Below are 26,230 nucleotides of genomic sequence, written 5' to 3'. Positions count from 1 at the left end.
TTGTTCACTCAGGAATCCCAAACATATATTTAGTGGGGAAGAGTTGTTGTTTTGGGCTTTAGTTTGTTTTGTGAGAACAAACATTAAGTTGGGTGGGTAGGGAAGGGGAGGGGAGCTGGGAGGACTCGGGGAGGAGAAAAATATGATCAAAATGTTTTAAAATATAAAAATTCTTTTAAATAAATGAAAAATAATCAGTCTTTCAACATGCACTAATTACTTTGGTGTCATAATCTTTGGCCTCTCTTTATGAGCAGGGGCTGGAAGACTGATACTACTGAGACCAGCTGTCCACATTGTTGTGAGGCCACTGCTCAAAGGCATAGCTTATGACTTGCCCATGCTGAATGTTTCCTATTTAACTAAATATTTAGAAGATGGGTAGATGGCATGGCAGGAGTCAAATATAGTTAGGATGAGCACCTCAATAATTAGCAATTACATTCAAAAATAATCACTCCAATGGCGAACAACAGTGGAACCCTGATGCTCTGAACATTACCTTCAGCAGACTGCATTCGCTAAGGATTCAACTGTTTTCGTACTGAAAACCTGCTATTTTCCAGCACCACAGCAGGAGAATTCAAGGTAAGACAATGTCTTTGTGTTGCCTGAAAATGTACACAAAAACGCACGCACATACACAAATAAATAGAGAATTAAAAAAAGCTTACTTTTGGTACTACATTTCCTAATAAACCTATTTCTGATGATAAGCAATCTCCAAACCCATTTAGTAACAGTTTTGAAGCTAATTTTATGATTCCTTACTGCTCTTCCAGACTATATTGTAGTAGGCATTATTAGTCCCACGGTAATACCCAGCATGTTTTAGCTGGTAAAATTCTAATTTTGTTAAACTATCTCTCCAAATGCAAACAAGATCATGACCTTGTGAATACAGGCATTTATTTTTTTATTAATATGTTTTTATTAGTTTTCGAAAATGTATACAATGTGTTTTGCTCATTTCAGCATTTATGATATTTTCTCAACCCAAAGAGACTCATGAGAGAGATTAGTATTGATTAGCAGAAACCATTTAAGTAGCAAATAATTGCAAGCACCTCAAAATTGGGAAGAAAGATAAAGTACACATTTTACAGAGACTTAAGTAGTAAACTGCTTACCTCCTAATCTAAGCATTACTGGTAGAAGAGAGAACAGATTCAGTGAGTGACACAGCTGACCCAGACTCTCAGGACAATAATCTTATTACTTGGAAGGACATTTGCATTGGTTCTAAAACAAAAGAAGTATTTTTAACAACATAAATTAATCTCAAAACAAAGAAAGCGAGATGACTTTAGTGCACGGCACATAAAAGAATATGAGGTCTGTGGTATAAGTGTAGGGATCAGCTTAAAGGAAATAAAGTCTAGGCTTTGGTCTGCTGCTTGCATTCTGTAGTAAATTTAAGAGCTCACTCAACAGCAGCTTCCTTTGTCTAGTATGAAAACCAGTCCATTTTATTCTTCTCAGTACCTCAGAAACAATAACGTTTGCCACTTGTAAGAGAATGTTGTAACAAATGTAAATTACCCTAAAACTATCACATTATGTCTTGTACATGTTATTAACAGTTTTTATTGATTTCTGTATCAGATTATTACAGGGCCATGGTGAGAGAGGCTCTTGTCACTATTCTGTCACGAGCTGTTTTTAGATTCCAACCCGATCGACTCTCTCAAGGGAAGCTCGGCTTTCTCATAAAAATGGAATTTCCGTGCCTGAGTTAGTCTCCCGAGAGGAAGTGCTTGCTTTTTATTATGGACTAATATTGAAACAGTCTGGAAAATTTTATTCTGAGAACAAAAGATTGAAAACTGACTTTTAAGTAAGTGCACTTTGACTTGCATGTTACAAACCCCGAAGTTTGAATACACTGAAGTTCCTCGAAGAATCCTTCTTCTGAGATTCAGCGTCAACCAAGATTTCTGACAGGATTACTGCCCTAGTTCACACAGATGCTTTCTGAAATTGCAGGTGATAGTTGTCCCTGCTACCAACTCCAGTGTGTATTTCTGCTCGTGGATTTTTGCTAAGGACAAAGGTACATCATTTTATTTAATTTTGCTTTGCACAGACAACTTTAGGATTCTTGGGATATAACTAAAAATATAATTATAATTTGCTTTGAAATTACTGTCAAATAAGTAAAAAAAATAAGCACATTAAATGTATTTTTATTTGAAATAGCAGTGTCTTTATTTTGAGATGGGGAGATGACTTCAGTGTTTTTTTTAAAATCAACCTTCGTCAAAGAAAGTTGAGACCGGGAAAGACATGACAACACATCTAGTTTCTAGAGACGATTGATAGCTGGAAAGCTGAATGACTCATTGCAACTCCCTAATAGAAAAAAGTGAGCTGGACACTAATCCAACAGTCAGGAAATGGGGGTAAGTCAGAATTGTTGGAGAGCTGTGGGTCAGCCCAGGATGAGGAAAACCAGTTACTCCTGAGGGCAGGGTCATAAGGTAGGGAGAGAATAAAAACAGTCTCTTTAAAAAGCTGTTGACTCTCATGACAAAGGACTAGACTGGGGGTCACATCTAACATTCTAGGAGAGGGAAAACAAACATAATGGCAAACTTATGCAGAAAATTATAATCAATCAAACCACTTCTCCCTTTTGATCTTTGAGGAGAACAAATGTTATGTATGTGTGCCTTCACCAGAAGACTAAACTACTTTCTACAAAACTTAGGTGCCCCAGAAAGAGAAGTTATTGACATTGACGTTGATATTTGGACACCCAGGAACCATGTCATGGTAACTTAAATGAAGAAAAAGAAGAGATAAAGAGGCAAGAATGAAAGAAGAAAGAATAAATGGCAGTTATTTACTAGGGGAAAAAAAGCCTGTGTTGGATACTGTTTGCCATAGCTTGGGTATGGCTTGAATCTGTTCCCCTAACTTTCCTGTCTTGAAACTGACTCTCACTACGAGGTTTTCAGAAGGAAATTTCTTAACATAACTATAGTGTTCAGCAGTGGGACTTTATAGTTAAGGTTATAGAGAACTCACCATGATTGAAAGCTGTTGGTATGATACCGAAGAAGAACATAGACACAAATGTACGCATTGTTGATGTCTTTAGCCATCTTACTGCCCTGTTCTTCCTTGAAAATGTGCCAACAAAAAGACTGTAACCCAAGGCTTCAACCTCACACTTTGAGAAGAGTGAGCCAATATGAATTTTATTCCTTCAAAACTTACCCAGCCTAAAGGATCTTATAATTACCTATAAAAATAGATTAACACTTTGCTGGGTCCTGCCTCAGTCTGTTTCATTCAGCTGATGATCTATCCCCTGGTTCATGGATGCTAGATACACCTATTTATCTTCATTTTAGGATTGTGCTGGACCAAGGAGTAGCTTTAATTCTCTGATGGTTACACACTCCACACATGATTGCAGAGAAGTCACTCTCTCCCCGCGCTCTCCTTGAGAACAGATTAAATTAATCCCCACTTAAGAAACCATCTCCTTATTTATTTCCTGTACAGAACCTGGGCTTTGCCACCTCTCTTCTTTTCAGTGCACTTACTTAGCATCTTAAATCTCTTCCCTAGGTTTTGCTGCTAGAGGACTTGAATTAAGACCTTGGTTGCCCATTTAAATAGTCCGAGACCTCTACCTTTCCGATAGCTCTAGAATAAGTCTCCATGAAGTTCATCTTTAGTAACAAAAGAGAAAACTATCAAGCTGTGCCTGCTGTGCAGTTGGTTCTCAGCCCATCCACCTATGAAGTACAATGTAGAGAACAAGGTTTCAGAGATTCCCATGTGGGGAAAGTACTTTCACTGTAAGGGTTTTCACAGTGCATGCAGTTTGCTATGATGTAATCTGTTCAATGTCAAGGAGGACAGTCCAGCTTGGCCAAGAAGGGAGGGAGACCTGAGTGTGCAGGTAATAACACCAGGGACAATCTCCACCTTGCAAATGGGAATCATGCAAATCAAATCCCGTCATGCAAATAAGATCAGACCTATGTTGTCAGGTTACAGCATTGCCGATACTAGATGTTTCAGTTAATAGTAGCAATTAGAGCTTAAATTGTTTAAATAAAACTTTCTCTCCATACAGCAAGTTAGAAGTGATCTCAGTTTCATTTTAATAAGATGGTACCCTTATAAATGATTTTCCAGTTCTTGGGTTTTAGAAGTTATCCATTCTTCACTTACTAGCACATCAAGAGCTCCCCAGTGAGCCTTGGAACAAACAAGTCATTTGTTTTTCTCATTGCATTTGCCTCTTCTGTCATAGACTTCACTTCAATCTCTCTCACAGGGCAGATAAACTTCCTCTCTTGCCTTCTCAGTTCACATACATTTATGAAACTGCCCATCCTTCTGCACGAGTCATGCACTCTTCTGGAAGGTCTCCTTTGGATTTATTTGATAATATGTGCTTTTATCCTACATTCGTGATATTGATTTAGATTTCTGATCTCCTAGGCTTTTGTATACTGTACACCCTTTACAGTTTGCCCCCGACATCAATCTTGCTCCTTTTCTTCTTCAGCTAATGTATATTAGTGACACCCATGGTATCTTACTCCCTATAAATTCATAGCTGCACCCTAATAAGTCACCACTAAATGAGGCACTCACAGTGTTTCATTTAACTGCAGAGGAAGCAAATAATGGTCACCGAAAGCATCTGACCTCACTGGTCATTTGAAACAATAGAGAACTCCCCAGGAAGCAGATATGGGGTGTGAGTAAGAGATTTTTTTTGTCAATAGTTTGAAATTACTAAATAGAAATTTTAAAATTATATCAATTCAAGTCCAATTAGACATTACTCGTGCTTTTTAAAAATTACAGTAAATCAAATTTGATTTTGGGTGGGAGAAGCTTATACTCAAAAGACTATTTTTTCATCATATTTTTCTTGTTCCCTGAGATTCTCTGACCATTCAGTTCTGACTCCCAGACCGTCTGACGTGGAAGTTGTAATGGAGGAAAATGTCTAGAAGGTTATAGAGATATATACAAAACTACCATCAGAGGAAGCTCTAATTAAACATCTACTTCCATGTGCTATCATTCATTTATACTAAAAACCATGATACTATTGCCATTATTTATCTAGGAGTTTCCTTTTGTTTGAAGCCACCAAGTATCTAACAACTTAAGTGAATTGTTTCATAATGTGCCAATCTAACATAAGCGAGCATCTGAGTAAGTGGTAAGTCTTTAACACTTGTGCTGCCATCTATCAATAGGAAAAGATGTAGCTTGGACCCACCAAGGCAGCTGGAGTAGGGTGAATTGTGGATTGCAAACAATAGCTCACTCTTGTTCTTTATATTGGTTTTCATCCTGACCCGTTCTGGTCTGACCCACTTTGTCCTGTCTAAAAGTGATTATATCACAGAATTTCTTAGTTCCTCTGTCTTATTTTTCACAGGCAACTTTGCTGATGAAATCTTCCATGCTTGTTTATACTATTATACCCCAATCACAGTGCTTTTTCTAGTTCTAATTTTATTTTTTTAGAATCTCTCTTTTTTTATCCATGTCCTGGATTTTTTTTCTTCCTTTTCATCTCCTTGATCTTTGCTGCACTCTATCCCTGAACCACAACACACTTTGAAGGTTTTTTTTACCTCTTTGTTCTCACCATCTCTGCATCTATACATTCTTTAATTCCACCCTTTCTCTTAGTCTTCTAATATCTATGGGTTTTCCTCACCCATCTCAGTATTTATTTTTGCTACTGGAATGCCCTGTTCTTTGGTAACACCAATGACATCAATTTCAACCCTTTTCTACTACTTTACTAAAATAACTGAAGTGACTTTTCTACCTGATACACTGCACACAGTTGTATCTATTACTGAAAGTCTCTAGCTCAGTTAGTTCAAATGAGTGTTAACTCCAACATTACAGTTATTATCTTCAATGTTTACCATATTTATTAAACATGTAGCCCTGAGGTTATTTGCCCCTTCAAGATCTCATGAAAAATTAACACCCCAGAATGCTAAAAGAAAAGAATCAAAAGTAGATAGGACCTTCAGGATTTGGTTCTAGTCTAAGGAGTATAAAAGAAGAAGGAGAAGAAGGCTTTTATACTCATACTAAAGTTAAGTTTTAAAAGACTTAGAGACAATCTACTGGAGCATCTTCAAGCTGAAATCATCCATTAGTTAGAGTTAGAACCATAAGGAAGTTCTACCAGCACTCATCCATCAGTTGTGCCTTCATTCTATTCAAGGCCATATGGGCAGTGCTGGACTGATAATGTCAGACCTATGTTGAAATAGACTCTTTGGAGTAGTGTTCTATACTCTTAAACAGTCTTCCAATTTTTCCTAGTTGAGTCAACAGATATGGTAAAATCTAACAGTTTTGTCTTTACTAATACATGCCTTTATGTTTGCATTCTATGGTTGTATACAGCCCTTCAGTGTGATCTTTCCTTGTACACCTACTGGACATTTCTAAAAGTACCCACCATCCCACAGCACTCTTTTCTTGGAACACCGTCTCTGGGGCTACATAGCTTCTCCCTGACTTTGACTACTCTCTCTATCTATTCTTTCCAACCTGGCTACACTCTGTTAAGCCATTGGCCAAATGCAGCTTCTTTATTCATTAACGAATAAAAGCAACACATATACAGAAGGACTTCCCATTAATTAGTCAATTTTTAATTAAATAATTCATTAATCAACTGTAACATTTAATATTTTAGAGGTAAGTGGGGATAGAAGGGAATCTATTTTCTCTCTTTGGTGGAATATTACCCTGAATGAAACCCTTATTCTCTATGATTCAAATGGGGTTTATGCAGGGTTAATTCTGAAGTATATAGTCTGAAAGCAAAAAGAGAAAATATCATGGTGTATATAAATGTCAGAACCTCTAATTTTTGTGCACAGACCAAAGGACTACAAGTTAGATTTTTTTTAAAAAAATTCTCTAGAGATGAGTTGCACAGCTAGAATTAAGAAAGTCACAAAGAAGCCCTTTCTCCTGGACCATTTTATTTAATAATTTGAGTGATTAAATATCAGGTTTTTGTGATTTCTCCAACTGAGGTCCACACCCATGCAGATTAAGCTTGGAATCTGGTTTGCATCTTTAATCTGCTAAATGGCAAAAAAGAATCTCATGAATTCATCTTCTCTTACATGGAATCACTCAGTTTAGAAAGATCAATGATAAAAATCTCTTCTGTTGAGGAGAACTCCAGAGCTGAGCCAGATCAGCTTTAATTACTGAAAGATGATCTGTCATTGCCTCCTCCAGAGCACAACCGTCAAATAACTTGTTCCCTGGCAAGAAAATAAATGAGAGTCAGTAATTCTGGATTGTGCTTAAATGTCAGCAATATAAATTCATCAGATTGCTACTAAGCTTTTATTCCATTTGACTGTGTGGGTAACAGGCTTTCTGAAAGATGGCTTGACTTGACCTCAACAACAAAGAGACAAATAGACACGAGGTACACAGCTCAACCCAAGAAATGCATTAAGAACTATGATTAAGCCTTTGTAATAACATAGATTGAACCAAATGTTAGAAAAAGATGCTCCCAGTCTTAGCTTCCAGTGACACATCATCTTCAGTAAGTACCAACCCACATAGCAAATCATTCTCCCAAGATCTGAAGATGACGGCAAGATTTCACAGTGTATGTGTCATGAAAAATAAGCTGACAATAATAATAATATTTTTTGAGACAGGGCTGCTTGGTGTAGTCCTGAAACTCACTCTGGAGTTCAGGCTGGCCTTGAACTAAAAGATACCAGCCTCTGCCTCCCAAATGCTGGGATTAAAGGTGTGTGCCACCATTCCTGATAAAAATAATATTAAAGAATAAGAAAAGACTCATATGTTAGAAGAAGAAACATGACTGAACTAACTCTTACAAATTTTCCTCTGACCTCCATGTGTGTATTAGTACCTGCAAGTTTTCACACACACACGCACACACACACACACACACACACACACACAATTTTATTTGAAAGATCAGATAATGAGAATGAGAAAAACAAAAAACAAAGTGTCAGGATAACTTAAACAAAATTATTCTCAGCTGTAAACCAAAATAAGAAGTGAGGACATGGAGGAGATAGAAATGCATGAGGATGACATGTTCTAAATTCAGTAGGGTGTGTATGTCAAGAGACTTGGAATCAAGTTTAGGAGAAATGTAGGGACACTTTGTCTTCTATAAAGAAAACAAAGAAAGGATTCAAAGATGCACTGATTACTTCTACAATAACCACACAGAGACTATATTATTTGCAATACTGTTTGGCAAATAGCTTAAGCGTATTTCTGAATAACTCTTATATTTTGAATTAACCCATTTCTAGTAATCTGTGTATTGCCATGTGGCTGTGGCTTATAAGGCATAAATAATCAGGTATTATTTGAACTAACCCACAGGAGGGTTAGTTCAAACAGGAAAACAAGGTATTGTATTTAGTATTTTTATGACATGTTTGACAACAGCTTTACTGATACTACTGTATTATACTGAAATATCTAGATTTTATATAAAATAAGGAAAATCAGTAAAACAGGGTATAAAATACATAAAGTTTACAAACATTCTAAGTATGCTAATGAAATATCAATCTCAAATAAATGGTAAATATTAAATATGTAACTCAGTTCCTGCTGTATGACAATGTATTTAGGTTGGATATTTCATCAATGATAGTATTTTTTTTCTCACGTCTTGGGATCAAGTTCCAGCCAGAGAATATTCTGGTGAGGGCTCTCTGGAAAGCTGTGCTATGCACCCACCAAGGTTGAATGAGGACTTTGGAGGTTTTTAAAAATGGGTTATTTTTATTCCTTGAGAATTTCATACAGTGTCCTTTCCTAATCTATGAAGGCTTCACTCCTGTTACCTCCTTCCCTCACCCCACATCTCTATCCCATCATTTTAGTGGTTAGTCTTTCAACACATGAACTGAAGAAAGCTGCAAAGCAATTTCCATTACAACCTGTCATCACAAACAGAGTGAAATAATATATTAGTACCCCCCACGCAGCACTGAATGAAGATGTTGTGATATTCAATGCTGGAAATCTCCTCTCATGTGCAGTGCTCCAGGGATTGACTTTCCTCTGCGGACTTCAGTCCAATGTCAAAAAGACAATCATAACTTTTCCTTTTTTGTCTCTATAAACAGAGACATGAAAACGTATTCAAATGAGTAAAGATGTTCATTTCAATGAATTAGCTTTTCAGAATGATCCTTCAGTGATTTAACTTATTAAATCGGAAGCCTCCTGATTTTCATCATGAAATGCCAGTGGTAGGAAGGTGCACTTTAGACAGTCACAAAGAATTTGTCCTACCAGTTTGGATCTGTGATTTTATTTTAAGTTGTATAGCTAAATGCATAACTCTTACCTCACAAGGAGCAATAGTTTATTTTTGAGCCAAATGTTGCAGAGTATTCATCAGAGAAGACTGCTCGGACATGGATTTAAACCAATAAAAAGCCTTAATTAGCTGGCTGACAGCTACACTGGGCGTTTTGTATCCCTTGTAGCACCGAGTTTTGTAGCTCAAGGTGAGCCTTTTAAGCATGCGTGCAAGCGCGCACGCACGCGCGCGCACACACACACACACACAATACATGTTCTGTGTTGACATACTTTAATTACCAAGACCAGTTAGCCAGAAGCAGAACAGATGCTAAAAAACAAGGAAAATATATTTAGAGACTTTCCCAAAGTATGAACTTCAATCAGTTAGATCTTTGTTTTTGTTTTGAAAGTTGGTGTGTTCTATCTACTTAGTTTTATGGCCTAAATGGTACTTCCACCATGGAGTGAATTTTGATAAGATCTGGGGGCTATTAAGGTCTTGGGGCTTCTTATTAATGTCATGTTACACAAACATAAGTGACCATGGCATGGAAAGACAGATTTAGGCTACCCCAAGTCTCATATTCTGACAGGAATATTTTTATATTTGACATGAAATTTTTATATTTAGAAAACAAAGAAAAGTCATAAGTAAAGGGACCTTCCAATTCATTGGTAGAAATACTAAGTAGGTATTTACACTGAAGCAGAGACATGGTAGTTATAGGGTTTGGATGCTGACCGAGGATGTGAGTCTTCTGACTGGTAGGAACCACCATTTATTAAGTTGTTCTATTACAAAAGCTTTTTATTCTTAGTCGTAGGATATCAGGTCTGACTCAAAGATGGGTTAGGGTCGGCTATATTGAGGTCTAGCATTAGCCCAAAACAGATTGTAACTAATTATAAACCTAAACTCTGAACATGAGGATATTAAATTCTCCATTATCATTGAAATTCTAATGAGGCAATCAGCTTGGCAGAAAGTTCCAGTTTGAAGGTGTGACTGCATTCTGTGAACTGTTGTTTTCCAAGTGATAGGATGAAAACAGTTTTAACGATTTACTTAGTATAATTTCATTCCAATTTTGCTTTCATTCATGATATTGTAAATTATAGATACAAGATAAGAATCTAATTAGGTAATCATTCTTTCTTTTTAAATTTAAAAGTTTTACATGACAACAGAAGTATTTGGCAATGAAAAAATAACTTGAGAGTTTGATATTATTAACAGAAATTTTCTTACTTTAGATTGCAAGGTTTTGTATAATTTCCTTTATCATCTAATATCAGTCATACTTTTTCTTTGTTTTATGTATATGCTAGATTTGTTTCTGCAAGTAGTATATGTGTTTCATTAGATCAATAAAAAGAAATAATATGTATATACCTTAAAGTGTTGACATGATAAAATCAAAATCTTTTTGTGCACTCTATAAAATGACTGCTCTTAGGGAGATGGGGAGTGAATGACTTGCATTTTACATTCCGCTTGGGGTGAAACCAGTGGAGCAGACATTATAGACTGGATGCTGAACAACTGTGGTGAAAATGGAGGAAGAGTTATCCTAATGGAGGAAGAGTTATCCTAAGGATGGTGATATGCTTTCACTGCTCTGTCATTTGGGTCATGGCAGGGACTAGTTTTCAAACAATGTCATTCTCAGACCCTCAGGAGTGACAGCTAAGCCCCTATCATTTAAGAGACATGAAAACATCATGATGTTGAATATCAAACTTTTATATCTAGCCAATGTTCTGCCAGGATTTAGTAAAAGCAGGCTTATCTAATTTTATCACAGGACAAACAAAATGTGGAAAACAGTTAAAGATATTTTCACTTAAGAATTATACTATTTTTGAAGAGAAAACCCATGACTTTAAGTCAACATGTTATAGTGAAGTGTCTGTCATTGAATATTTAACTTATATAACTGAAGAGTCTAAGTTCCTAATCTAGACTATAAATAGACACCTTCATTTAATTCACAGTACACACTGAGGATTGTTATAAAGAGTGGTGGTTTCCATCTAGCAATGATGTTCTAAGATTCATAAAGCCAGAAAGCACTAAACAGAACTTTTGCTTCTTTATTTACGAGGTTTCAGCATCCTGTGATAAAGTTAGGTCACTTATTCTAGTTTCACAACATACAAACACCAGTATCTCTTTCCCAACATTTTATGTTTTTAATTTCTCTTTGAAACCCAAAGGACATTGGAAAAAAATATAGTGTGAATTCTAATTGGTCTTAATAATAAAAACTCAGTCAGACAGAGGGGTAAATACTGAAAGATCAGAGAAGTCACTCAGTAGTTCTTACCTCTACTGAATCCTCAGACCAAAAAGGTGATCCTGTCTTTACAAATCCTCAGTTGAACACCTCGTTCTCCTGTCCCCTCCAGCCTTACATTCGTCTTTTAGCCTAAATACAACAAATTCAAAACTTGACAATAACTCCAATCCTGTTTATTGTTCTTAGTATTCCCTTTTCTGTGTTGTGAATTTCATATGACTCGTACTTTTCCCCAGTGTGAACAGAAGCCAGGTATCTACTTGATTTAACATGTAGTCATAACCTTGGTTTACATACATAAGAAATCTGCTTATAATCTATGCATGAAGTGACAAATAAACAGGAAGGCAAAACATGGTTGAAGAAGACTGTTTGAGTGCCTAAAAAAACATCTTAACTAATGTTTAGTGGGAGAGCTACAGAGGAAGCTTTCTGGTAGAAATACTACATAAACTGTGGCTTATTGCAAAAATAGGAATTAAAATGACATCTTTGAAATCTGAGAGGAAGACAAGAAAGACTAATGCCAATTAGAGCTCAGAGCCATGGTGTGAGAACAAGGGAGACAAAATTGCATGTATCAGGTGACGAAGAACTCAATATGTCACTTTTTAAAAGGAGACGTCCATTAACACCAATGAAAAGCTATTAAAAGATCCGACGCAGGGGGCCAAGATGATCATAATTGCATTATGTAAATGGGGTATTAGAATGATAATTTTATGTTTATGTTTATGCTGAACCCTCAAGACTATAAGTATCAAATCCTTCCAGGAGTAGGCCCCCTGAGGAGGGATAGAAATGGGTTTCTTTAGCAACTGTTTTGCCGTCCTTTGCTGTCCGTCCACCTGTAGGCTATAGCAGCAGGTAGAGACATTGAGCACGTAGAGAGAAGGCTAATGTAGAGTTTGTGTGACACAAATTAAAACACAGTCCCTCTCACTCCGAGAAGGCTGGCATTCTCATGGAGAAGAGTCCAGATAATTTAATTTTTGGTCTTTTTAGTCTGGAAGGTGAAAGCTTGAGAAAGATGAGTAATGATTATCTAGTGTCCAAAATCAATGACATGCAAGGCAAGGCTTGGGTATAATATACCGATATGCTCAATTCTCCTGAGATTTTTATCACAACACCATGCTCAGGCAACAACCAGCAAGATGTAAAATACTCAGTCAAGAGAGATTTTTGTCCCGTTTTATCCTTTGAAATACTTTGGTCACACAAATGCTAAAAAACACAATGAGAAACCTGGCACACTTTCCCTCCTGTGGCCTTCCCACACACTACATGGAGGGTTGGCGAGGAAAGAAAGCTCTAAATATCATAGCTTTTTTTATATATTTTGGGACAAGACATATTAATCATGAACTCTTTGGGGCATTTTAATATGACAGGGCAAAAGGAAGGAGACCTAGCTCCACAAAGCAGCTTGGTAGGGATAAATGGGGGAATAGAAATTTGACTTATCCCTAGTTTGTGTGGTGGTTTTTAACAGACTTGTTCAAGAAGGGAGTCTGATTGCCATGGGAAAATGCTTTTAGATTCAGCTATCTTGCTGCTGCTTTTTGATGTGTTCCTCTATTAAAGATCCTTATGCCTTTCTAGAGAGATGTCACTATTATCATTATATAATATCACCATTATATAATGCCCCTCTTTATCTTGGGTATTTTTCTTATATTGAAAAATGCTGTTTGCAGTTAAGAGACTGCTGCTAGATTTCTTTCTTGTTTCAGTATCACCATCTTACTTCTTCCCTCCCCTCAACTTCTATTTCAAATATTCAAACTGCAGTGCTAGTTCAAGCCCCAGTACTCAGAAAGCTGAGAGAGGGTAACTCTGAAATGCTGGAGGCTATCTGGGAAAAAAAAAGGTGTAAGTTCTATGAAAGCCTGAACTACAATGCAACATTCCTTCTCAAATGAAACAATCAGGTTTATTGTAAAATTTAACAGGAAACACTGAGTTCCTACCTATCACCTCCACCTCCCAGCACAATCCTGCATGCCTGGTTGATTTGTTACAAATGATGGGCTGCCCAAGCTTTCTAACTAGCAAAATCCTGTATCACAGTGGTACCCTCAATACCAACGATGAAGCATCATTCTGACCCAAAGTAAATAGTATGCTAGAGTTCAAGGTTGTTGTCTTATATCCCATAGACTTTTGACAACTCTATTATGACAGGTCTCTTATCTATCATCACAGTATTGCACGGTGAAGTTCACTTCGTAAACATGCCTGTGACCACATTAATTCTTTCCTTCCCCTTGTTCTTGGTAGAGATTATTGTGTTTTAACTGGATTTATAATCATGATTTTTCCAGAATGTCCTATGGTGTGTGTCCTGGTTGACTCTAACTGTCAAGTTAAAATAGCTTAGAGTCACCTGACAAGGAGATCTCAATGGATGGATTGCCCAAGTCTCATTGATCTGTGGGCTGTGTCTTAATTGGTAATTGAGGGTCCAGTCCGCTGTGGAAACACCATTCTCTGGGAACTGTAGAAGAAAGCACATGCAAGTCAGAAAGTAGAGTTCCTCTGTGGTTTCTACTTCATGATCTGGATTGTATTCCTAATCTATCATCTCTCAATGATGGACTGTGACCTACAAACTGAAATAAACCCAATCACTCACTGAGTGTTTTTGGTCATGGTATTTACCTCAATCAGATGACACTAGAAGAGTGAGTATCACCTAGTATGCTACCCTTTCAGCTTAGCTTAACATCATGGCTACACAGTTTACTATTAATAGTCTTTGTATCTTTCATACGTTAAAAAACAGGATTTATTTATTTTTTTTTAAATTAAAAACATTTATTTATTTATTTTTTATTCTTTTTTAATTAAAATTTCCACCTGCTCCCCGTTTCCCATTTCCCTCCCCTCCTCCCAAATATTGCCCCCTCCCCCCACTCCCCTCCCCCTATCCCCACTCCTCTTCTCCTCCCCCCACACCATTCCCCCTCCCTCTCGATACTGAAGAGCAGTCCAAATTCTCTGCCCTGCGGGAAGAAGAAGGTCTTCTATCTACGTCCAGGAAGGTGAGCTTCTAAACAGGCTAAGCTCCCACAAAGCCAGTTCATGTATTAGGATTGAAACCTAGTGCCATTGTCCTTGGCTTCTCATCAGTCTTCATTGACCGCCATGCTCAGAGAGTCCGGAATCAACCCATGCTTATTCAGTCCCAGACTGCACATGATCACATACAACCAAAATAAATATAAAAAGCCAAAAAATTATGGTAATCTTTCAAGTGTGAGCTTTTCATTTCCACAAGCAATGTAAGCATTTTGATATCCAATATTCTTGTCTGCTTTAGTTCTGGATTTTACCCATCCTGGTAATGGCACCTCAGTGCAGGAGTTTGGTGTGTCTGTTATTTTGTTGTTTCAATTGAAATTCCAGTGGCATACTATGGAAAATGTCTTTTCTTTTTACTAACTATCAGGTGAGATCTATGGTCTATGCTTATTTGGTTTGATTGTTTTTGTATTACCAAATTTTGAAAGCTTTTTGCATATTTTAGATAGCAATTCTTCTTCAGAAAAGTCTTAGACCAATGTTTTCTACCAATTTCTTGCTTAGCTTTTTACTTTGTCAGTAATGATTTTCACAGATCATAGTTATGCAATCTGCATTATCCATTATTATTATTTTATGATTTACCTAAAAGTTCCATCACCATGAGTCAGACCATTGAGGATACTTTCTAGCAACTAATACACATTTTTTTTTATTTTGTGTGTGGTGTGTTGTCTTGTGGGCTACTTAGGACTCTGCTGGTGAAGATCTAAGGTGTGCATCTGGATGCATAACTTGCATACAAAGTCACAGCTTCTGAATTCCCACATGTTAGAAAGAATCTTTTCTTTATTGAAAAGTAAAGCATCCGAGCCGCTAGAGAACTCTTTCATTTAAGAAATCCTCAGACTGAAAGAGAGTGAGTTCCCATCTCCTCTTGGCTTATATTCCTCTCTAGTGCTAGGATTAATGGCAGGAATCACTACTGCCTGGCTTCAGTGATGAACTAGTCTGGTTACTGGGATTAAAGGTGTGTGCCATCACTGCCTGGTCTGTATGGCTGAGCAGTGTGGTGGTTTTAAGTTTTGATCTTCAGGTGAGTTTTATTCATTAAAATATAAATGAAATATCACTACATCTTTGTCTTTTATTAGGTGATTGCATTTATGTTGGACTATTATGTTCTGTTATGTTGACATGTCTATCTTTTGCCAATATCATGCCAACTTGATTATTTTGTCTTTTTAATATGTATTAGTGTCAATCCTTTTACTATTACATTGTTTTTCAGTTTTTTAATATTAAATTCCTCATCAACTTTTTGCTACTTAAAATATAAATTCCTATACTTTATAAACTCAATTGCATTGAATCTACAGATAAATTCAGGGAGAATTTACAGCTGGCCAATGTTGATTCTTCTTAGCTGTGAATAGGGAACATTTCTCTGTTTATTCCATACTTGGAATATTATTTATCAGGTCTTGTAGATTTTCTATTTCTTTGTCTTAAGTCCGATTCTTTGTGCTTACGATGTCTTTCCTGTTGACAAATATAAGTGTTTCATATTCAATGGACTCTGAGAATCACTTTTAAAATGGTTATCCATGTCATTGGATCAATATGTAGCAATTTATAAGATTTATATTTTTTCCTTATGTTTGTACTTTCCCACTTTTTATAAGTCCTCTTTTGTTCTGACTTATTTGTTTTGGAGAACTCTTTTTGCTTGCTTGTCATCTTTGCTAGAGTTAACTTTTAGAATGTTTTAATGATTGCCCTGGAGTTTGCAACATGGAGTTCTAATATAACTCTGTACGCAAAGGATGCTATATCACTTCACAGAAGTGAAAGCATCTTCTAGCAAAATTATTTTCAATTTTATATCCCTTTCATTCTGTATGATATTGATTTTTTATTTTACATATTCAGAAATATTTCCTTATGCTGTTATTAGTATTATTATGAATGGTTATGCTTAAATCAATCAATAATAGAAAACAAAAATGCCTTTTTCTTCTTTGACACTCTCATTTTTCTATGCATATATGAATTTCTGATAACTTCTGTTTCCCATGAAGATTTTCTTATGATATTTTTGTCATATTCTTTGATTGGTGTTTTCTTAGCTTTCTATGTAACTGAGGTTAGTTTGTTATTAACCTTATAAAAGTTTTTGAATTGATCCTTCGAACCCTTTACAGTTAATTCTTTCTTTTTCTCCTCTAGTATTTAAGTTGAACATTTATTAAATCAAGGAATTGTCTCTCAGTTCTTTGATGTTCTATTTATCAATATTCTCAGCATCTCAATTTAGGAAACTTTGATTGAAAAATCTTCAAGCTCATTTACTCTTTCATTTGCATTCTCCAATACCTGGTGAATGTATTAAAATCAGCATATCTGTTACAGTATTCCAGCATTTGTTTTCATTAAAGATTATTTAAGTAAGTTTCATTATTTTTTAAATTCCATTTTATTCTTCCACCACAAGCATAACATTTGAGATCTTCTTTTATATTGAAAATCAACACACTGATTAATTAATACAGTGATTTGCATGTTCACTATCTCCACAATTCTCTGGAACTTCAAAGTCAAAGTAAATTTTTACACTTATTTGCACTCCAAATTTGTTTAAATCTTGCCTAGTTTGTGTTCTTCTCCTTCAACAAAACGCCATGATGAAAAGCAACACGGCAAATGAAAGGTCTATTTCTGTTTATAGTTTATAACCATGAAGGGAAGCAAAGGCAGGAAATCAAGACAGGAACTTTGAGGCAAGAACTGAAGCAGAAGTAGGAATGCTGCTTCCTCTCTTAATCTTCTTTGCTTCTTCTTTCTTATACAATCCATGGTTATCTGCCTAGGAGTGGCGTGACCTACACTGCAGGCCAATCTCATGGAAGCTTTCCTCCCATTGAGGTTCCTTTTTCTCAGATGACCCTAGCTTGTGTCAGGTTGACGAAAAAAAATCATTACAATTCTTAGTTTATTTCTTTCACAGCAATTCAAAGATATATTCCAATGCCATGTATGAATTCATTCTTCCTGCTGTGATGAAAATCATGATATAAGTGAGAGGTAAAAGAAGCTTTAGTTTGGTTGCTAGTAGTATTTATGGGATACTTCCTTATAGATTGTTGGCCAGAGAGACCCCAGAGGCTTCCCAAAATAATAAAGTTGCCATTAGTCTTGCTTAGCCACTAGGAATACTTCATTGCTGAAGATACCACATACTTGGATATGAACAGAGAAATAAAGCTGGAAACAACTGTACAATTCCTCCTATCTGGCTAGTGTTCCCAATGCTACTGGAGAGCATTCATCAACGACTTTCCCAGTTATGGGCTTTTGTACACTATAATTCTGAAGAGTCGGGCTAACTGTTCCCACTGATAGTGATGGCATGACTTTTATGGAATGAAAAAAAATGTTTCTTTGCTTGGAATCAAGACACGACCCATGGTACTGGAAACACACACGTTATTGTAAACCTGGACAAAAGTCAATGGCCCATGAGATCACAAGCCCAAGGGGAGATTGCACTACTGATGTTTTGTTAAATGGATGTGTAGCTAAACTGCCTGCTTAAATGAGTGTGTACATTCATGTGTGTGTATGTGTGTGTATTTATACTCACTGAACAGTTATACTTTCAGTCGTTATCAGAGAAGCTTCCTTTTGCAGAGGATGATAGTTTATATAAAGATTCATAACTGCTGAGAAGGCTGAGAATAAATGGCTGTTCAGTGCTTGGCCCTAAACTAGATGTCTCCATCTTCCCCTTCAAGAGCATCACATAAACTACACAGGGAGAGTTGAGAGGAGCTCTGTGATACTGTCTCTGGACGAAGCAGGGCTGTTATGAGGGCTACAGATGTGGCCAACAACACAAGGTCTGCAGATATGAGAAAAAAGATAGAGCACAAGATGGGGAGAAGATGTGGGATGGGGGGGGAATAACACAAGTGAAAGAGGAATAAGGGTAAAAGTGAGGGTGAATTTATTCAGAAGACATTCTGCATACCTTTGTAATTATTGACAAGTTGATAGCCAAAGCTAGATATTCAAATGTATAAACATATATATATATATATATATATATATATATATATATATTTAAATGTATAAACATATGTGTATATATATGTTTATACATTTAAACATTATATGTATGTGTTTATATATATATATGTTTATATATATATATACTGCATAGGTGTGCATGTATTTGGTTACTAAAAGTTATTAGCTCTGGGCTGTGGTTGCTTATGACTTTAATTCAAGTGCTCAGGAGGCAGAGGTAGGTGGATCTCTGAGTTTGAGCCCAGTCTGGTCTATAGAGTGAGTTTCAGGCTATACAAGAAAATCTGTCTCATGAAAAAGTAACTAGAGAAAATTTTTCCTATTATTTTTACTTAAAATATAATTGCAACATTTCTTTCCCTTCCCTTTCCTACCTCTAATCCTCCCATATCACCTAATTTCTTTAATATTCATTAACTCTTTTTCTCTGTTTATTAAGGATTTATATAAATGCATAAAACATATGTAAATATATACACACATACATACATACATACATAAAATATAAATATGACCTGTTGAGTTTCTTTAATGTTGCTTATATGTATATTACTTAAATGCTGGCAACTTTGTATTGGATAGTCTATTGGTCTTACTCCTAGAAAAGACTAATTTTGTCTCTCTAAGCTATCATGATTGCCTGTAGTTATTTATCCAGGGGGTAGAAGCCCATAAAATTTCCTTGCTCCATGTTATTGTTTCAATTAGTGTTGTCATTGTTTGGGTCCTGTGTAGCCAGTTGAACAGTTACCATTCCTCGAGTGTGGCTTCCCTGTCATTCCTAGGAAACAATCTCACATCAGGCTTCTCCATTCCTCATCCCTAATGTTCCCTGAGCCTTCTGTGCAGATACTGTGTTATAGATGGAGCCATTGGGACTGAGTTGCCTACCATCACTTCTTTTGACCAGTTGAGGTTTTCTGTACTCTGTTATGAAGAAAAACTTCTTTGATAATGTGTGAGACCTTCACTTAGTTGTGATTGTAAGGATAATGATGTATAATTCAGTTAGGAATTATGCACGTCTAATAAAGCTATGGCCATGGTTCTCCTCTAAGATTTATGACCACACTGGCTCCAGGCAGTCTCTGATACCATACATTAGCTCCCTCTTGTTGAGTAGCCCTTAAGTCCAGTTAGGCAACTGCCAGTTTTGCCAAGGTATGGCAGCCCCTGCTGTGCATTCAGGGATGTCTTACTGTGGTGGCCATTGTGGTTTGTTATCATTGTACTGTTTTTCTCCCTTGGGAGCTTGCTTAAGTGTCTTCTAATGTTCTGAAAGCTAGTCAGGGAGGAGACTTTAAGATCAAGTCTTCAGAGTGCTGTATCTCTGAATTTTAAAAAGCAATTTTTAGAAAAAGGAATTTTCTTTTGTGGCTCATGGTTTAAAAGGGTTTATGCATCATGACCAGATATGGTTGATTACAGAAACTCACATCAGACAGTCAGGAAACAAAGAGCAGTGTCCATTTCCCCCTTTGTTATATATTGTCCTAATCCTCCAAGATGGTACGGCTCACATTCAGGGTAATTTTGCTTCTCATTTGACTCTCTGAAAATGCTCTCACAAATATGCCCAGGGGTGTGCTTTAGCAATCTCCCAGGTCTTTTTAGTTAAATCGAGTTGACAATTGTGATTAAACTTTAGAATTTATGAGTTTGATTAAGAGATTTGGCAATGGGTAGTGCCATTAGGAAAGGAGCCTCCAGCCCCTCTGTGGACTGGGCTCCGATCTGAGCTTGACTTTTTGTTTGGGTGAGTATGGGATTGCCTCTCCAGTGCAAATCCTCTCGTGGGTAACTTACAGAGTGATATTTTTCCTTCTTTTTCTGCTTGAATTAATAACAAGCTATTTACACAATAGATAGATGGCACACGTAGGAAATGAAATTGGTCTTGGTTTGTCATAGAAATCTTGGGTGAGTTGTCATGTTGCCCTGAGTAATATAAAATTAGATAATCAGCTTGAATTGCTGGTTGGAAGAGGCACAGCATGTGGTACCCATCATTCATTTGTTGCTCAAATTATTTGCTTTTTTCCAGTGTCCATCCGATAGTTGGGCTTTCTCCTGCTCTGTTGTTGTTGGGAAGTTCTACTTATTTTTCAGTTTATTTGAAGGCAAGTTGTACAGGCATATGCCTGTAATCCTAGAATGTGGGAATCAGTAACCAAAGCTTCATCACAAGTTCAAAATCAGCATTGTCCATGTAGCAAGTGCCAGACCAGCCAGGGTTACATACTTAGATCATGTTTCAAAAAACAGAGAGGGAGAAAGGGAGGGATGGATAGAGGTGGAGGGGGAAGGAATATGAATTAATTAATAAATTTCAATGTGACAATATAGCGCTGTCATCAATCATGCCAATGGTAGTTATGTTCAATTTTCAAACGGCTGTGGTTCTGAGTCAGTATTCCTAAAACTGGTTACAAAAAGTAATTTCTTCCTCTACAGGATTCTTTGGGTATTTCTGACTGGAAAATAGGTGCACTACATAATTGTTAGTAGTGTTGACGATGGTAACAAATCTGGGTATGTATGGTTGAAGAAGAAAATGTGTTCACATTTTAGCATGGCAGGTTCTTTATTCTTCTTTGTCCCAGAACTGCTCTGTGCTCAGAATGATCACTGTGACACTCTAAGCATTAAATTTCTAGAGCCTGAATAAATGGTCAATTTTAACATATACAATTTTGAATCATTTGACAAAAGAAATGAGTACTTCTTTTTCTCATATGATTTCATTTTGTCTTCATTTTAACACACAGTCATCACTAACTTTATCACACCTATTTTTTTTTGAGGAATCAGGCTAACCTGACCATTTTCTCAAAGTGAGAAATTGGATAATAATGATTATCACTTCAAAATCTTTCACCCACTTTCTAGGGATTAAGTCAAAGCTTTACTCTATAAGCTCCCGAAGGAAAAAAAAATCCGACTTCAGCGTCACATTCTAGTTTAACCTGCTCCTACTCTGTCCCTTGCCCCCAGGCTATTCTCTGAATGTACAAAGTTCTTTACATCTCTGCTTCAAAGTTTTGTACAACTTCTCTCCTTAAGAAGTGTTTGCCCTATATTTCTTCTGTTCTAGGTTGACTTGTCCTTTCTGCCTCCAGTGTTGTTTCCTTGACCTCGTTTCTCAGGGTGCAACCAAGATGATCTTGGAAAATGCAAACTGATTGTACCATTCAGTACAGAAATACTTAAATAGACGAATTTAATTTTTAAAAATGTAGTTCACAATACTTTCCCCCTTTCTGGATCCACCTCTATTTAAGTTTGCCTATTGTTGCCATTCCATTCTTCCTGCTTTCTCATCTCAAATAGCCTCTCTTCTTCACTCCTGATTTTTAAGAATAAGACAATTTCTATTTAATCTATCCCTTTGATTTAAGGCTGGATTAAGTAAAAGATCACCCCCAAATAAAAGATCATCCACTCTAATTTGAATTTCAGATGCATAACAAACATCTATTAAAATATGAAGACATACTTAGTAATTGATTGCTTTAAATTCACCTGACTTCTTGTATTAATATTATCTAAATTCAGCAGCTTGTCTCAGATTACAGCTAAGCTTTATTGCAGAACACAGTCAATGTGATCATCTCACTTCTTGATATTAAAGGTACACGTTGAAATACCTGAAATGCTTTCTTATCTATTTCTTCTACTTGATAGTCTGCTTTTGGAGACTAAAGCTACGTATCTCTCAGTGTTTTATCTACAGAATATGATAAAACTTAGTGGCAGGAATATAGAAATCACTGAAAGAAGGCATACTGGATAAAGGAATGAATGATAAAAAAAGAACAAGAGAATGGATGTATCAGCAACACTTTCGAGTTTCTTTTCAGTAACACTTCCCTTCAATCTTCTACAGTAAACCCATTAGGCATTTTTGTCTGATTTCCTAGAACCTTTGTTGTGTATTTGTTTTCTAGGTCTTGTACTGTACACACCACACACAATGGTTAGTGAAATCTGTTTGCTTGTGTAGCTGTACTCCTTCCCTGATGCACTCTGGGCAGGAGAGACTGAGACACCATCATCTCACTGTTGACTTTTGCCTCCTTTCACACTGATTTGTTAGTCCCTGCTAAGTACTGAACAATATTATAATATTATGTTAGGGAAGAATCTTGCAGGACAGTTTTCTTTAACAAAGGTAGTGTTTAGTTGAATATAATCTGTGATTATTGATGAATTTGCTTTTCAGTTGTGATAAGAGTGTGGTGCCTGTCAGGTTATTTTTGTAATGTGACTTGTGCAAATTTGAGCACTATTTCAAGAAAGAACACAAACTGAACATAATCCAAAGAAGGGCCCCAAATAATCGTGCCCAATACATTCCAAGTTGCATGCTGTGATTTAAGTGCCTGCTCTCAAGCAAATTGGATGACAGTCTTATGAAATGGGTGCTAATCTCTCCATAACTAGGTGTTAAAGGTAAGAAAATTAGGTTTAGCTATATCCCTAAAGTTCTATATCGATAAATAATGAGAAACAGCTAAGTTCTTGCTCCTTAAAAGTCTCCACATTACATTGTATGACAAATCGTTGAAGGAATAGAGCTTATTCAACAAGAAAGGATAAAGTTCTGCCCTGTAATTTGACAGAAGGCTTTGTATGCTTCTGAAAAACTCAGCTGAGGTCTGTGAGGATATATTAAGATAAATAAAAATGGGGTTTTCTTAATACCTAAAGTTGTTAAGTGTAAATAACTGATTAAGAAATGGAATAAATGTATTAGTGTTGTAATTGGTTTGAACCTCTCCTAAAAATTGCTATATTCCCAGAAGCTTTAGGAAGCGGTGCAGTATAGAAGATATGAACAGGTAGTTTACCTTAGGAGGATACATTTTTCAGACTTACAGATGAAAAACAGTCAGGCTATTTGGTACTTTAGAGATGTTAGATTTAATGATTATATCTGCCATGTGTTCCCTGGTTGAAACTTTAGCTGCTTTTGTAGTTTTCCTTAGTGCTGGAAGAATCTGGGCAAAGATGACATTTTCAGGCTTATAGCTCTTCAAATCTCTGATGTAAAAACTTAAATACCCCCTGTTGGACTTTCTGTTTCACTGTTTGTAATAACTATCTAAAAGGATCCTTTATCAATGTGAAGTAAGCCTCCTATTGTTCTGCAGGGAAATTTTCAAATAGCTATTAACTTTAATGAGGAAATTTAGAATAAGGAGGGAAGTGGGTCATCTAGACTTCGACACAGCTCAGTAGACCTGAGGCAGAACTCTGAATTTACAGGTTGTTCATTTTATGAGGGAGAAAAAGAAGTGTCTTTGCTCTATGGAGATTTACATAATCTTTTGACCTAAAGGAATTGCTGTCATGTTTTTTCGTGGTAGTCCATTGACAGGATAAATGAAGGAATATTCTAGAAGGTTCTAGAAGGAAATTGTGTTAGGCTGACATAATTGAAGGACACCAACTGTGAATAACCATATAAAGATGAAAACACAAACCAGAATTGTTATCACGGTGGACTATTTTGTTCTGGGTAATTTTGCTAGTGAAGCGTCTGAGTAAGAGTGTGTGCATATGTCTGGATTTATCACAGTGAGGAGTGTTAACTCCCCCATCCACCAAGGCAGGCTGATCTTCAGCTTCTTGCCTGAGCTCACTCTCGTTTCTGCCTCTCTCCACACTTCTCCGCTCCCCCCTGCTTTCTCTCTTGCTCTGTCCTCTTCTCTCTTCCCTTTCTCTCTCTCTCTCCTCTTCTCCTCCCCCCTGCCCTTTTCCTTCCCATTCCATAACTCAACTGATAAATATCCAATTCTATTCTGTATGATGTGTCTGTGCCTCCTACCCGCCACCTGCTCACACTGCCTGGCTCGCTGGGACCAGCACCTCCCCCCCCACCCCGCTATGTGTCTCCCTGTCTGGGACTAGTCACCCGCTCAGGGACTGGAAACCATCTCTGCCTAGGACTGGCTGCTCCCAGGGCCCACCGCCTGCCACCACATGGCCTGCTACCACCATTTGGGAACCTACAGTATTTCTGCTGCCTACTGCCACCAGGGATCTTGCAGTATTTTTAAAAATCATAACATAAGAGTGTGTCTGGATTTCTCACAATGAAGAATGCTATTGCCCACTACCCATGACCACATAGTGAAATAAATCTAGGCAGGGCCTTCTCTTTAATTGCAAACATTTAGACATATTTCTGAAACAGAAGACAGATGGAACTTTGCCCAGTAAGCCACAGTCACGTGAGGATGCACAGATTAATAGAAATGGGTTAATTTAAAATATAAGAGTTAGCCATAATATGCTTAAGCTTTTGAACAAACAGTATTGCAAATAATCTAGTTTCTGTATGGTTATTTCAGGTCTGGGCAGCCAGAAACAAACAAGTGGCATCCTACCACAAATTAATAAATGGGATCTCCTGAAATTGAAAAACTACTGTAAGTCATAGAACACAGTCAATAAGACAAAACTGGGCAGCCTACAGAATGAGAAAAGATCTTCATCAACACCTCATCTAACAGAGGGTTGATCTCCAAAATCTATAAAGAACTCAAGAAGCTAGACATCAGAATACCAAATAATTAAATTAAAAAATAGAGTTCATATCTAAACAAAAATTTATCAACAGAAGAATCTCAAATAGCTGATATACACTTAAAGAAATGTTCTACATATTTAGGTATCAGGGAAATGCACGTAAAAACAACTGATACCATCTTATACCTTTCTGAATGGCTAAGATCAAAAACATTAATGACAGCCTATGTTGGAGAGGGTGTGGAGTAAGAGGAACACTCTTCCACTGCTGGTGTGATTGCAAACCTGTATAGCCACTTTGGAAATCAGTGTGGCAGTTTATCAGAAAATTAGGAATCAATCTACCTCAAAACCAACCTATACTAATTTTGGGCATAGACCCAAATGATACTCATTCATACAACAAGAACATTTGCTTAACTAATAGCCAGGACCTGACGACAACCTAGATGCCCCTCAATCAAAGAATGGATATAGAAAATGTGATAAATTTACACAATGGAGTATCACTCAGTAGTAAATAAATAAATAAATAAATAAATAAATAAATAAAATAAAAATAAAAAATAAATGGCATCATAAAATTTGGAGGAAAATGGATGGAACTAGAAAAAAAAATCGTGAGGTAACCCAGATCCAGAAAGACAAACATGGTATGATACTCATAAGCAGATATTAGCTACAATCCACAGTCCCAGAGAGGCTAGGTAACAAGGAGGACCCAAAGAAGGATACATGGATTTCCCTGGGAAGGGGTAAAAGAGATATCCTGGGTAAACTTGGGGCAAGCGGGATGGAGGATGGAACAGGAGGGATCTGGTTGGGCAGGTTGGGGCCAGGATGGAGCATGAGAGCAATAAAAGTGATGTCTTGCTGGGGTGGGAAAATTTTTGGTTAGAGAGAAACTAGGGAAACTCACAGGA

Source organism: Chionomys nivalis, chromosome 20 (genome assembly GCF_950005125.1).
Source record: "Chionomys nivalis chromosome 20, mChiNiv1.1, whole genome shotgun sequence".
NCBI classification, from domain to species: domain Eukaryota; kingdom Metazoa; phylum Chordata; class Mammalia; order Rodentia; family Cricetidae; genus Chionomys; species Chionomys nivalis.
Note: the sequence above shows the minus strand (reverse complement) of the source record.